General features: G+C 38.3%; 1 long non-coding RNA gene across 1 annotated transcript in view; it reads left to right on the top strand.

The window, feature by feature from the left end:
* Positions 1–7,485, top strand: part of LOC118914748 (uncharacterized) — an 80,795-nt gene extending 73,310 nt beyond the window's left edge. The window contains exon 3 of the long non-coding RNA XR_008992559.1: positions 6,836–7,485. This is a non-coding gene — a long non-coding RNA (uncharacterized LOC118914748). The remainder of the gene's footprint in view (positions 1–6,835) is intronic.
* The last annotated feature ends 6,037 nt before the right edge of the window (positions 7,486–13,522 follow it).

Below are 13,522 nucleotides of genomic sequence, written 5' to 3'. Positions count from 1 at the left end.
AGTATATGAAAACTGGCAGAAGGTTTCTTCAAAAGTGGACTCAATTTATGTCAGTCATGCGTAACGTTTGCAACACCAGTTTATAAGAGAGGGAAGAGGAAGTATCTAATCTGTGCTCCTGGCCATTGCTTCCTAACAAGTGCTTTGGTCCATATTTGTGTCCTTGAGGTGCTAGATTTCTTTATTTCCCTTTAACCATGTTAGGCACATACTGGCCACATCAACAAAGGGTCTCCAACTTCACAAATGTGTTCTGAGAGTCTCATTCAGAAACAGATTTGGTGTTTGTTAACCAAATCTGAGACAAATGAGAAATGATTAAGTCAGTGATGGGGGATATATGTGATTCCATTTCTAAAGAGCTTTCAGTGACATAGATATGTAATTATGTATTAAATAAAAAGAAAGCAGGATAAAAGTTGTATATACAGTATGATCTCAGACATATCTATAAAAGAAGGGAAATACCAGCACATTATGATGAGATTAGGATTGATTTCCATTCTCTGCACTTCTCTGTATTTTAAATTTTTCCACAGGACACACATATTATTTCCTTTATTAAATAATATTTTCCTGATTATAGAAAAAATGCATTCATTACTCTTTACAATTTCTGATTCCTAAGGCAATATGACTAGAGTGACTCTCAAATATAGTAGAGTTTGTATTCCATCTATTTAGAGTGAGAATTTAAGCAGTCTTTAAAAAATACAAAAATGTTATTCACAAGAATATGTGACTATATTAAATATATATTTGTTATAAAATTTATAATACATTAAATAAATATAGATATATGTGAATATGTTAAATATATGTTTTGAAAACACATTATCTCACTACCTGAAACTCTTCCCCAAAATAATCATTGTCAACAGTTTGGGCAGTAAACTTTTCCATAAATTTACACATGTGTGTTTTTTATATTTGCACATACATGGTTTGGGGATTTTTAAAATATTAATGGGATCATATTATAGGTATTTATAACTTGCTTCTCACTTAAACGTATCTTAGAAGTTGAACTTGTATCTCTATATTGAAAGATCTACCTCATTTATTTATTTATTTATTTATTTATTTATTTATTTTTATTGAAGGGTAGTTGACAACAGTATTGCATTACATTAGTTTCAGGTGTACAACACAGTGATTCAACATTTATATACATGATAATTCTAGGTACCAGGTATCACCATACCAGGTTGTTACAATATTTTGACTATATTCCTTATGCTATACATTACATCCCGGTTACTTATTTATTTTACAATTGGAAGTGTGTTTGTATATATATATGTGTATATATATATTTTGTGAGGGCATCTCTCATATTTATTGATCAAATAGTTGTTAACCACAATAAATTTCTGTATAGGGGGGTCAATACTCAATGCACAATCATTAATCCACCCCAAGCCCAACCTTCGTCAGTCTCCAATCTTCTGATGCATAACGAACAAATTCTTACATGGTGCACAAATTCTTACATAGTGAATAAGTTACATAGTGAACAGTGCAAGGGCAGTCATCACAGAAGCCTTCGGTTTTGTTCCTGCATTATGAACTATACACAGTCAGTTCAAATATGAATATTCATTTGATTTTTAAACTTAATTTATATGTGGATACCACATTTCCCTATTTTTATTATTTTTATTAAAATGCTGAAGTAGGTAGATACGAGATAAAGGTAGAAAACAGAGTTTAGTGTTGTAAGAGAGCAAATGTAGATGATCAGGTGTGTGCCTGTAGACTATGCGTTAATCCGAGCTAGACGAGGGCAATAAACATCCATGTATGCAGAAGATTTCTCTCAGAACATGAGGGGTGAGGTTCTAAGCCTCACCTCTGCTGCTCCCCATTTTCTCCCCACATGGCCCCCTGTGACTGTGCCTGTCTTAGGTTGTTCCTCCCTTGAGGAATCTTACCCGTATCTGGCTAACCAGTCATCTTCTGGGGCCATACAGGGAAATGTTAAGTTGGTAAGTGAGAGAGAAGCCTTATTGTTTGAAAAGGTTAGCTTTTTACTTCTTTGCATATTTATGCCCTGTGGCTTCTATGCCCAGCATTTGTCTTGAGGTGTCTTTACCACTTGGAAGAATTATGATACTCGGTAAATTCGACATGTGGCACGAGTTCTATTTAAAGGTTGTGATTAGGTAGGAAGAAGAAAAGCTATAGAAGTAGCAGGCGGAAGAAAACATGGGAAGATTGATTATTTCTTTGACATATCTTCTTGTAGAGTAACTTCAGCATGGATAGGTTTTAAGCTACTACTTAAATTGCGCACACACATTAACATAATAGGAGTATAGTTACCTAACCAAAGCATACCTGTAATTACCAGCCATCTCCAGTGAAACCAAGAAAACCAGTTAGGCACCTTAGGCATTTGTGAAAACTTATCTATGATATGGTGGATATTGTCCGACTGAACTTAAACAGTCTGAGAGAATTCAGATAAACTAGAACAACCCATTCCTGGGGACTGTTCATATCCCATATGTTCTTTTAACGATAAATAGTTTGTGGTTGTAAGATTTTGGAGTGCTACAATTTGCACTTCTCCTAATTCTTGGTTGAGTTCCAACAGTATAGATCCAGTCCAATTTTTGTTTTACTGTATGCACAGGCCAGCTTAGATATCTCCTTCATCATTCCTATGGCAAGTCCAGGAACTGGTGGGATGAGTGCATCTACACCTGTGACAGTGCGTGGATCTTTGTTGGAGTTTTTTTTTTTTTTGCTGATCATCTTCTCTCATGAGTCTTCCTGAGAGTGCTGATGTTGGAAGTTCTTTTTCATATCGTATCTTAGTTCATTTTTGGGGTAGCCAAATTAGGCTTTGATCCTCTGTATAAACACAAACAGGCCCTTTGCCTACACTTTTATATGTCCTTTATATCATTGTGTAGAACTCATTAGAGGTCACCACATAGGAACTGCTTTTTTTTTTTTTTTTTAATCATTAATCTACACTTACATGACGAATACTTTGTTTACTAGGCTCTCCCCTATACCAGGTCCCCCCTATATACTCCTTTACAGTCACTGTCCATCAGCGTAGCAAACTGTTGTAGAATCACTACTTGTCTTCTCTGTGTTGTACAGCCCTCCCCTTTCTCCCACCCCGCTATGGATGCTAATCTTAATACCCCTCTTTTTCTGCACCCCTTATCCCTCCCTACCCACCCATCCTCCCCAGTCCCTTTCCCTTTGGTACCTGTTAGTCCATTCTTGAGTTCTGTGATTCTGTTGCTGTTTTGTTCCTTCAGTTTTTCCTTTGTTCTTATATTCCACAGATGAGTGAAATCATTTGGTATTTCTCTTTCTCTGCTTGGCTTGTTTCACTGAGCATAATACCCTCCAGCTCCATCCACGTTGCTGCAAATGATTGGATTTGCCCTTTTCTTATGGCTGAGTAGTATTCCATTGTGTATATGTACCACATCTTCTTTATCCATTCATCTATCGATGGACATTTAGGTTGCTTCCAATTCTTGGCTATTGTAAATAGTGCTGCGATAAACATAGGGGTACACTGGTCTTTCTCATACTTGATTGCTGCATTCTTAGGGTAAATTCCTAGGAGTGCAATTCCTGGGTCAAATGGTATGTCTGTTTTGAGCATTTTGATGTACCTCCATACTGCTTTCCACAATGGTTGAACAAGTTTACATTCCCACCAGCAGTGTAGGAGGGTTCCCCTTTCTCCACAGCCTCGCCAACATTTGTTGTTGTTTGTCTTTTGGATGGCAGCCATCCTTACTGGTGTGAGGTGATACCTCATTGTAGTTTTAATTTGCATTTCTCTGATAATTAGCGATGTGGAGCATCTTTTCATGTGTCTGTTGGCCATCTGTATTTCTTTTTTGGAGAACCATCTGTTCAGTTCCTTTGCCCATTTTTTAATTGGGTTATTTGTTTTTTGTTTGTTGAGGCGTGTGAGCTCTTTATATATTCTGGACGTCAAGCCTTTATCGGATGTGTCATTTTCAAATATATTCTCCCATACTGTAGGGTTCCTTTTTGTTCTATTGATGGTGTCTTTTGCTGTACAGAAGCTTTTCAACTTAATATAGTCCCACTTGTTCATTTTTGCTGTTGTTTTCCTTGCCCGGGGAGATATGTTCAAGAAGAGGTCACTCATGTTTATGTCTAAGAGGTTCGTGCCTATGTTTTCTTCCAAGAGTTTAATGGTTTCGTGACTTACATTCAGGTCTTTGATCCATTTTGAGTTTACTTTTGTATATGGGGTTAGACAATGGTCCAGTTTCATTCTCCTACATGTAGCTGTCCAGTTTTGCCAGCACCACCTGTTGAAGAGACTGTCATTTCGCCATTGTATGTCCATGGCTCCTTTATCAAATATTAATTGGCCATATATGTCTGGGTTAATGTCTGGATTGTCTAGTCTGTTCCATTGGTCTGTGGCTCTGTTCTTGTGCCAGTACCAAATTGTCTTGATAACTATGGCTTTATAATAGAGCTTGAAGTTGGGGAGTGAGATCCCCCCTACTTTATTCTTCTTTCTCAGGATTGCTTTGGCTATTCGGGGTCTTTGGTGGTTCCATATGAATTTTTGAATTATTTGTTCCAGTTCATTGAAGATTGTTGCTGGTAGTTTCATAGGGATTGCATCAAATCTGTATATTGCTTTGGGCAGGATGGCCATTTTGACGATATTAATTCTTCCTAGCCATGAGCACGGGATGCTTTTCCATCTGTTAGTGTCCCCTTTAATTTCTTTTAAGAGTGACTTGTAGTTTTCAGAATATAAGTCTTTCACTTCTTTGGTTAGGTTTATTCCTAGGTATTTTATTTTTTTTGATGCAATTGTGAATGGAGTTGTTTTACCTCATTTATTTTTAACTACCAAAGTATTACATAGCATGGATGTTCCACAGTGTATGCTTCTATTCCCTTATTGATGCTCATTTGCCTAGTTCCAAGTTATTACTACTATATTCTTGAGCATAAGAACAATTACATGTTCAAGGATGTTCACCACAGTATTACAATGAACTTCCTTTACCCAAGCTTTGTGCACATATAAAAATATCTCTGAAGGTTAGATTTCCAGAAATAGAAATCCTTGGTTAAGTGTCATATACATTTTAGTTTTTAATCAGAACTGCTGAACTGTCCTGCCAAAAAGATTATATTAACTTACTCTCTAATTAATAGCATAAGCACATTTCCTTTTTCAAATTTAGAGTAAGAGCTTTCTCCCAGATTCCTCCTGATTAGTTCTGATTTAGAGCTCATCGAGGCAATAATGAAAACAAAAGCAAATGCAGGAACCATCAAGTCCCTTCAAACAAGATGACATTCCAGTAAACTAAAGTATTGAGAAAACAGGGCTGTTCTGGGAATGACTAAGGAATTGTTAACTTTTGAAGAATACAATAAAATAATCACTTTACTTCTACCAATCATGATTTAATAGTTCTTACATGATTCAGAAAATCATTTTTTTTCTATTTTAAAATGGCTCAAGGGAAAACATAACTACTTGCATTTTCTCATTGTGAGTGTTAAATAAATGCACAGTATCCATAACTCTGACGATTAAAAGCAGGTGAGAGATACTGCAGCCAGGTCATCTCTGCAGCTAGAATACAGCAGTCACAAGAAGTCCCATAAAACTTAGGCATTTGAGGCAGCTGTGCATTGGCTTCATCTTCCAGCACCTTCCCATTTAGAAAGTACAGCATTTCTCTGCTGTTATTCATGGTCAAACTTCCTCAGAGTGCTGACACTGTACTTTCCCTACATTTCTCCACTTTCTGTTCACTTTTTAAATTTTTGAAAAATTATTAAAGTAGTAAGTTACACATAAGAGGCTAGTAAAACAGACAGCTAGCTACCTATCACCCAGATTTAGAAAATGTTATGACTTTGTATAATTTGCTTCAGAACTTTCTTCAAAGAAATCACTGTTGAATCTTTCAATACCTAATCTATTCTCCTTTCTCCCTCTCATACTGAAGTTGGTATAATACTTTTTCTATACACGTTTTATACTTTCACAACATATGTATATATCCACTTGTAGTAAGTAGCACTATTTTGTGCATTTTTTAATTTACAAAATAGTATCATTATACAGATATTCTGATACTTGACATTTTTTACTCAAAAACTTTTCCAGGTATCTGTTTTTCCAATGTTGATAGTCATTTCTTTCACATAAGGTGTTGTATTGTATCCAAATGTATGATTATGCAAATAATCTATCATCCATTCATTCACATTTAATCAGCCTCCAAAATTCCCTTATTACAAACTTAATAAGTTTCATTGGTGCTTTAAATGGGATCCTTTACATATGTATTAACATACACATATATATGTGTATGCGTGTGTGTGTATATATGTATGTGTGTGTATATATATTTTATATATGCTTATTAAAAATTAATTAACTGAATACTACAAATATTATAATCTTTAAAAAATTATTCGGCTCTAAATATTTATTTCCGTTATGGCTTCTACTGTGACACATGAGTCATTTTGTGCTAATTGTTTTTCAAATTGGAAAATCAGATAAATATTAATTCTATAAAATTTTTTGCATATGGTCAGTTTTGAAAAACAAAATTACAATGTGTGCAATATGGGTGCAATACTCTATTTGTTTCCATTTGACTAAGCTAATAATCAGGCATCTATCCCTCCCCCTTTCTTCATGTCCTTTGCTGCTAGTCAGGATAGTATAACTTGGTCTAGTCAATGGAATGAGTGGAAGCTTCATGTGTCTCTTCTCGGCTGAGGCGGTGAAAAGCCATGCATAAATCTCTGCTCTCTCCTTCCCTTTCTGCAGTGAAAGAAGGCCGCTTGTCCCAGGTGATGGAGCTAAAAGATCGTAAGCCACTATTAGCCTATAGCCACCATTAGCCCCAGGGTTTTTTGGACCAAAGTCCAAGTGAGAAATAAAGCCTATCTATTAAATCATTTAAATTTTGTGGTTAAAATGTTACTGCAGTATCACCGATCCTAACCTCACAAATATGGTTTGTTAATTGTGGTGGTCAAATTTGTCTAGTTCTTAACCAACCTATTATTTACTTAATACATTAATTTCTGACAAATGCATGTTAAAAATATTTTGGTTATATATTTGTTAATTTCTCTAATTTTTGTCAGTTTGGAGTTCATGTAAGTTTGATGCATGCAGATTCAAAATATCAAGTCTTAATGAACTATTTTTGTATCATTATAGAATGATACTGTATCACTAATAACAGCTTTCATTTTGAATCTATTCTGACATTGATATAGCAGTAACATTAATATAATTACCCCAATTTTATTTTGATTAATATTTGCCTGCTATATCATTTTCCACTACATATAAATACATATGTATGTGTATGTATATATACATACGTACATGCACACACATGCATATAAACATTCAAACACATACACATTTGTTTATAAGTTGGAATATGTTTTCACCCACTCTGAGAATCTCTGTCTTTTAATGAATGTCTTTAAGCAATTCATATCCATAATAACTGATTTATTTTTACTCGTTTCTACCATTGTATTTTGTGTTTTTATTACTGCAGTTTTTCTTTACTTTCTTATGCTCCTTTCTGGACTTACATTGGATTAATCATGTATTCTTCTGTCTTTTTACTTTTTACCTTGGCTATTTTTAGGAGCTACACACACACACACACACATACTGTTCTGCTCAAAACTCAATGTCATTTTTCTATCTGAAAATTAAACTTTTCATAAATTCAGGAAATTTCCTAGATTATCTCTGGTAGCCTCGCCAACTACTTCATTGAGAAACTGAGGTCCTCAGGCCCTACACAGAAATCTGGGAATTAAAATATATGATTTCTTTGAACTCAGTTCCCAAAACTCAGTCACCCAGGGATTCCAACTTTGCCTTAGATATTTATATTTCTAATTCTGTCCCCTTCATCCCATCCTCTTGAGCATTATCTTCATTTAGACCTCAGCTTCTCTTCCCTGGGATACAGTGTAGTCCTAACAGGGGTCCCTTAAGTCCACTCACTGAACGGCATGCATAGAGATACCTAAACATCTGCTCTAAAGACCCCATGCTTCCTCAAATCTGCAGGATCAGACTTCTCAGCAAAGCATACAAAATTCCTGGTTGTCCTGCCTACTCTTGGGTTTCCAGCCCATCTTCTGCCACATCCTCCTGCGAACTTCAGGCTCTAATAATACCAACGTACTTGTAGCTCCTGAGGTTGTTTCATGCTCTTACGTACCTCTAGGCCTTTGTGCATGCTAGTTCCTTGTCCTAGTGTCTTGGAACATCCTTCCTATTTTTTAAAACACTTCACAACACTGCATGAATTCTGAGCTAAACCATAGGAAATGTTGCAGATTCACCTTGCTCTCTCGGAATACTCACTCACTAGTAGTACCCAGTCTCCACACTGTGAAGCCCAAGGATGTGGAGAGACTAAGTGCAGAAAAATCAGGTTAACAGTCCCAGCAAGCTCCTAGGTATCAGTCAGAATCCACTGCCAGCTATGAGCCATCCTGAATAACCAGTCCAATCAAACCTTCAAATAACTCCACTCCTAGCTGCCAACTTACTGTGATCCTGCAAGAGACCTCAGACAGGGCTTCCCAGGTAGGCCCAGGCAGCACATGGAACAATGAGATATAATAAGAAATTACTATATTAGCCAGTGACTTTTAGGGTGGTTTGTTATTTAGCAATGATAACCAGAACACTCGTGTAGTAAATACTCGAAAACTAGTTACACTGCTGAAAAGGAAAGTGAAACTTCATACACTTCCATTAGGGTAGCTTACAATTGAGTTTCCTATAACTTGTAAATATAGTTTAGGTCCAGAGAATATAATCCACTCACAAACTTCATTTGAATAAAACATCCAACTGAGTATGTTTACTGAATAAATAGACAATTTATTTTGGAAGTACTTCTTGAAAAGAGCATCAAGTATATCACACTCCTTAGAAGATACAGAGCTAGAAACCATGTAAAAATCCTATACCTCTGCTTGCCAAGCTGGAGAATTAAATGGATTTCACCTACAAATGAGACAATGGAACAGAATGAGGTTATAAAGTCCAGGCCAATTATTATTTGCTTATCACCTTTTGGGGTCAATTTTAAAGCAGAAAGAATGCTCTCAGTGTTGGAGTTCTAGTCAGCTTTATACCTCAGATCCTGAAAGCTCTACCTAGAAGACCAGGGGAGGCAAATGTCAAACTGGAGGCACAGGCAAACATCCTGAAATGGCTCTTTCAGCCTCACTTTCCAGAGAAACAGTTGAAGAAATGCTCAGTATTAACTTCAGTATTAACCCACAAAAATAAAAAAGACTTAGAGGAATCCTTTATCTACTAACATTGCATAACCACTAGTAAAACACATGATTACAACTGGGCTGTATATAAAAGTGAGGTGGTGTGAATGTGATGTTCTCCCCGAAGCTAAAGCACAAAGCTTGGCCTGGATATTGACGTTGGGTCTGCTGAGTATCTTCCATTTGCCCCTTCAGATTCACTCTCCCCAGCTACAAAACCAGGAGGCTGACATATATGGATTTCATCAAGGGATTCCATTGATACCTGACTTCCTATTGTGTGCACACAAAAGCAGGCTCTTGCAAAAGGGCAGAAGGCAGGAGGGAATTGAAATCAGAGTATTGCTCCTCTAGCTCCATTTCTGATGGTTGCTGTCATTTGGCTTTGTTCCTCTACACGAGGCCGTAGCTCCTGTTGGGCAGCTTTATCCATACAGTTCTTTCTGTCTGGATTCCAACCAGTCCTTCCCTTGCCCCTTGTTACCTTTCCTAAATTCTTCCATACTTTTATTAAATTCTTCAAATAACCCAAACTGAATGTGCTGGACTCTGAGTGCTACAGATGGCACATGTCAACATGCCAGTCTGTCCCTACCTCCCCATGACCAAAGGTGTTCCCTATGTGTAGGGTGGAAGGGACCAAGAAGGAGGAGACAGAGTTCCTGGCTACAGCTTCTGCCACAGATTCTTCCTCAAGAACCCCCTCCTAGACAGCTTACCCTGGGGTGGCCAGACCTCTCATTTTAGACAGCAGACTCCAACGTTTAGGTCTCCTGCTCTTGGGCACTGTACTGTTTGCTGCTATTCCTCTCTCCTGGTGAGTGGGGACTGATGAAGAGTGGGCCCAGCTGCATATAACCAGCAAATAGAAGCCATGTTATATGTAAAAGCTGACACATACAGGCCACTAAGTGGAGGAAAGAAAGATCTAAGACCGGGAGCCAAAACAGAGAAATAAGGAGACTCAATAAAAGAGGCACTTCAGAATAGGTAGAAGGGAATTGAGCTGGGGAAGTTCCTCAGCACTTTTCTTTTGTTCCTGGATTTCCTTGTGTGGACACAGTGCATTTAATGGGGCTAAAGACACTGAACAGTGTTTTCCCAGAATTCCCCAATTTCCTCCTTCTCACAAATCCAAGAGATTTCTGTAAAGTTTCCTATTAGTGGTTTCACACTGAGTTCCAGGAAACCCTAGGTTCCATGGAGACACCACAGGGGCCTCTGAGGATGAGGCATCCGAGAAGGTGGGGGTCCAGGTCACCTGGAGCAACCTCCAGACCTAGCCATTCTAATTAGTTCTTTATTTTCCAAACTGGGATCTATATAGCATTCGATCTCTGTAAAGGCGAGAGGCAAGAGTCTGTTACTTAAAAAAGAAAAAGAAAATGAGAACCAGTATTCTTCTCTCTTCCCTTTGATCCACTTAGTCCCTTTAGGGGTTTAAGTGCTGAGGACAATCCCATGATTCTTTTTTTTCCCTGTTTTATGCTTTTCACAGCATGAAGGTGGAGCTGCAGAATTACTCTGAAGCTGAGTATCTCACAGTTGAAGCAACCCTAGTGGTCATCTTCTGTAATATTCCATTTTGTCACAATATTCCTCACAGTGGGACAACCATCCTCTGTTTAAACATCTCCCCTGGCAGGGAGTTCTCTGGCACACAAGAACAGCCCACCTTACTATTCAGCAGTTCTAATCATGAAAAGGCCTGTACTTACAATGGTCCCAAATTACACCTCTGCATGGACTGGGTCATTTTGTCCTCTAGACATGTACAAAGTAAGTCTACATGGCAATGTTTCCAATATTTAATTAGGCTATTAAAGAATAAGTCTCTTCTCCAGTCTAAAATTTCCATTTGAGCTTCTCACTAGCCATACATGAGTCCTTGTTTACCCATACTCACTTTAAGAATTAAATACAAAACTGGAATAATGTAGATGTGGTGTGACCAAGAAAAGTAGAACTAACCTGAGTCTCACACTTGTATTAGAAGAGCCTAAAATGCTAATACCTTATTTTTAACAGCTCCGTCATGTTTAGGATTCACTTATGGTTTGTGGTAAATAAACACAGAAGTCTGCGTTTAAGCCATATTCCTCTATCTTGTTCTTAGCCAAGGTGTTTTTTGTGTGTGTTTTGGGGCAGGAGAGTATCCTTATGTAGGAGTCCATATTCATTCTACCAGCTTAAGTCTATCACCATAGCTTATTGGAATTTTTTTTTATTTGACTTCATTATCCAACAGACTCAACATAGTTTTGTAGCATACCCATAGTTAATGAGTAAGAAAGTTAGTTTATATTTCTTTACTTCAATTAGCATCCAAATCATGAAGTTACCAGTCATGACCCTATCACACCTATGTAAAAATTTAGTCAAATATATTAGAAAATGATAAACAAAACCCCCATTAATTGTTGAAGGTGAATGAATAAACAAGCCTTAAAGTTAAATAAGACCCTATCACATCATGACACCCAAAGGGAAGACTGCCAGGTCTCCCTTAAAAGGAGATAAGGAGTTGGGAACCTTCAGCCAGTGGGCTGGCCTGTCACAAGGGACAGACAAAGGCACAAGAAGAAGCGCCGTTCCAAGGCCCTGGGGCCACGATGCCGTTAGGCCCAACAGCAGAAAATGCTGCTCCAATCCTTTTGAATCCACCGAGGCTGCAGAAACAGGACTGGAATGAGCCCATGGAACTGTCACTGGGTGGTGGCAGCAGAAACAAAGAGATCTTTGCCTCCAGATCAGGATAGACTGGTTTACAGCAGGCACAAATTCCCATCGATAAGAGTACAAATTCTTTACTAAGAAAGAATAAGCTCTGACTGGGATTAAAGATGGTGGTGTGAGAGGTGAGACAGCGGCTTCCTCCTAAAACCACATATAATATGAAAATATAATTAATATGACTAATCCTGAAAGAGCAACAGGAAACAGGGCTGCACCAAACTGCATACACCTGAAGAAAAGAATAAACCTCACAGAACAGGGTAACATACAAAAGCTGTGGCCCAGCAGGACCCAAGCCCTTTCCCCACCTCAGATCACCAGCTGGAGGAAGAGAAATGGAGCAGGGAGGGAGTGGAGGCCTGGGACTGCAGAGATCTGCTCTGGGAGCACAAACCTACATTTCATGGTGCTTTCATAGTACTCTCATGATTAGGGAGTTGGAAAGCTAAGGCAGGCAGAATACCTGGAGAGACTGAGATTCCAGCCACTTGTGGAAAGCAGGGATCCATATCTGGCTGCTCTGAGACAAAAGAAAGGCAGGCAGTCTGAGAGACTTCCTAACATCAAGAGGACTGCTAAAGGGGCAAGGATTGCACAGAGCTTACTGCTCAGGAGAAAGGACAGGTGGACAAAATTGTCCAGGTACACTCTGCCAAGCAGGTTAGGAACTTTCTTGATCTTCAGGTGCTCCAGCTCCCTGCCTAGCTACACAGCTCCAAGGACCCCCTCTGTGATATGCAGCCTACTGATCCTTTCTCCCAGCCAGCCCCACCTGGCTTGCAAACTGTCAAACCCTACCCTGGAATTAGGTTAGACAGAGGGAAGCCCTGTCTACAGCAACTACAAACACAAAGCATAGATGCTTATACCTGTATGTTCAGCTAACTGGTTCTGACAGTGGAGGCAGTCATAGCAGCCAAGAAGCTGGAAACAGCTCTTTCCTCCCCCCAACACCAATACCACTCCCCTGTGACTGCCAACATTGCTTCAGGGGCTGAGAAGCTCCAGAAAGTAGAGCTTCTGGGCACTACAGGGTGCCATATACAAATATGAAACACCAAAGAAACCTGGTTCAAAGTAAAATTATGAATACAACCCCTGAGAAAGATTCAAATGAAATCAACTTCATGAATCTTCCTGAAAGGGAGTTCAAAATAAAAATCATTAACATATTCTTGGAGGTACAGAAAAATATTCAAGAACTCAGGAATGAATTTCAGTCGGAGATCCAATTGTTGAAGAGCACAGTGGAGGGTATTAAAAGCAGATTAGATATGGTGGAGGAGATGATAAATGAAATAGAAATTAGAGAAGAGGAATACAAAGAAGCTGAGGCACAGAGAGAAAAAAAGGATCTCTAAGAATCAAAGAATGTTGAGCGAACTGTGTGACCAATCCAAATGGAACAATATTTGCATTATAGGAGTACCAGAAGAAGAAAAGA

The sequence above is a fragment of the Manis pentadactyla genome, chromosome 11, assembly GCF_030020395.1.
Source record: "Manis pentadactyla isolate mManPen7 chromosome 11, mManPen7.hap1, whole genome shotgun sequence".
Classification (NCBI taxonomy): Eukaryota; Metazoa; Chordata; class Mammalia; order Pholidota; family Manidae; genus Manis; species Manis pentadactyla.
Note: the sequence above shows the minus strand (reverse complement) of the source record. Positions and strands in the feature narration are given on the sequence as shown.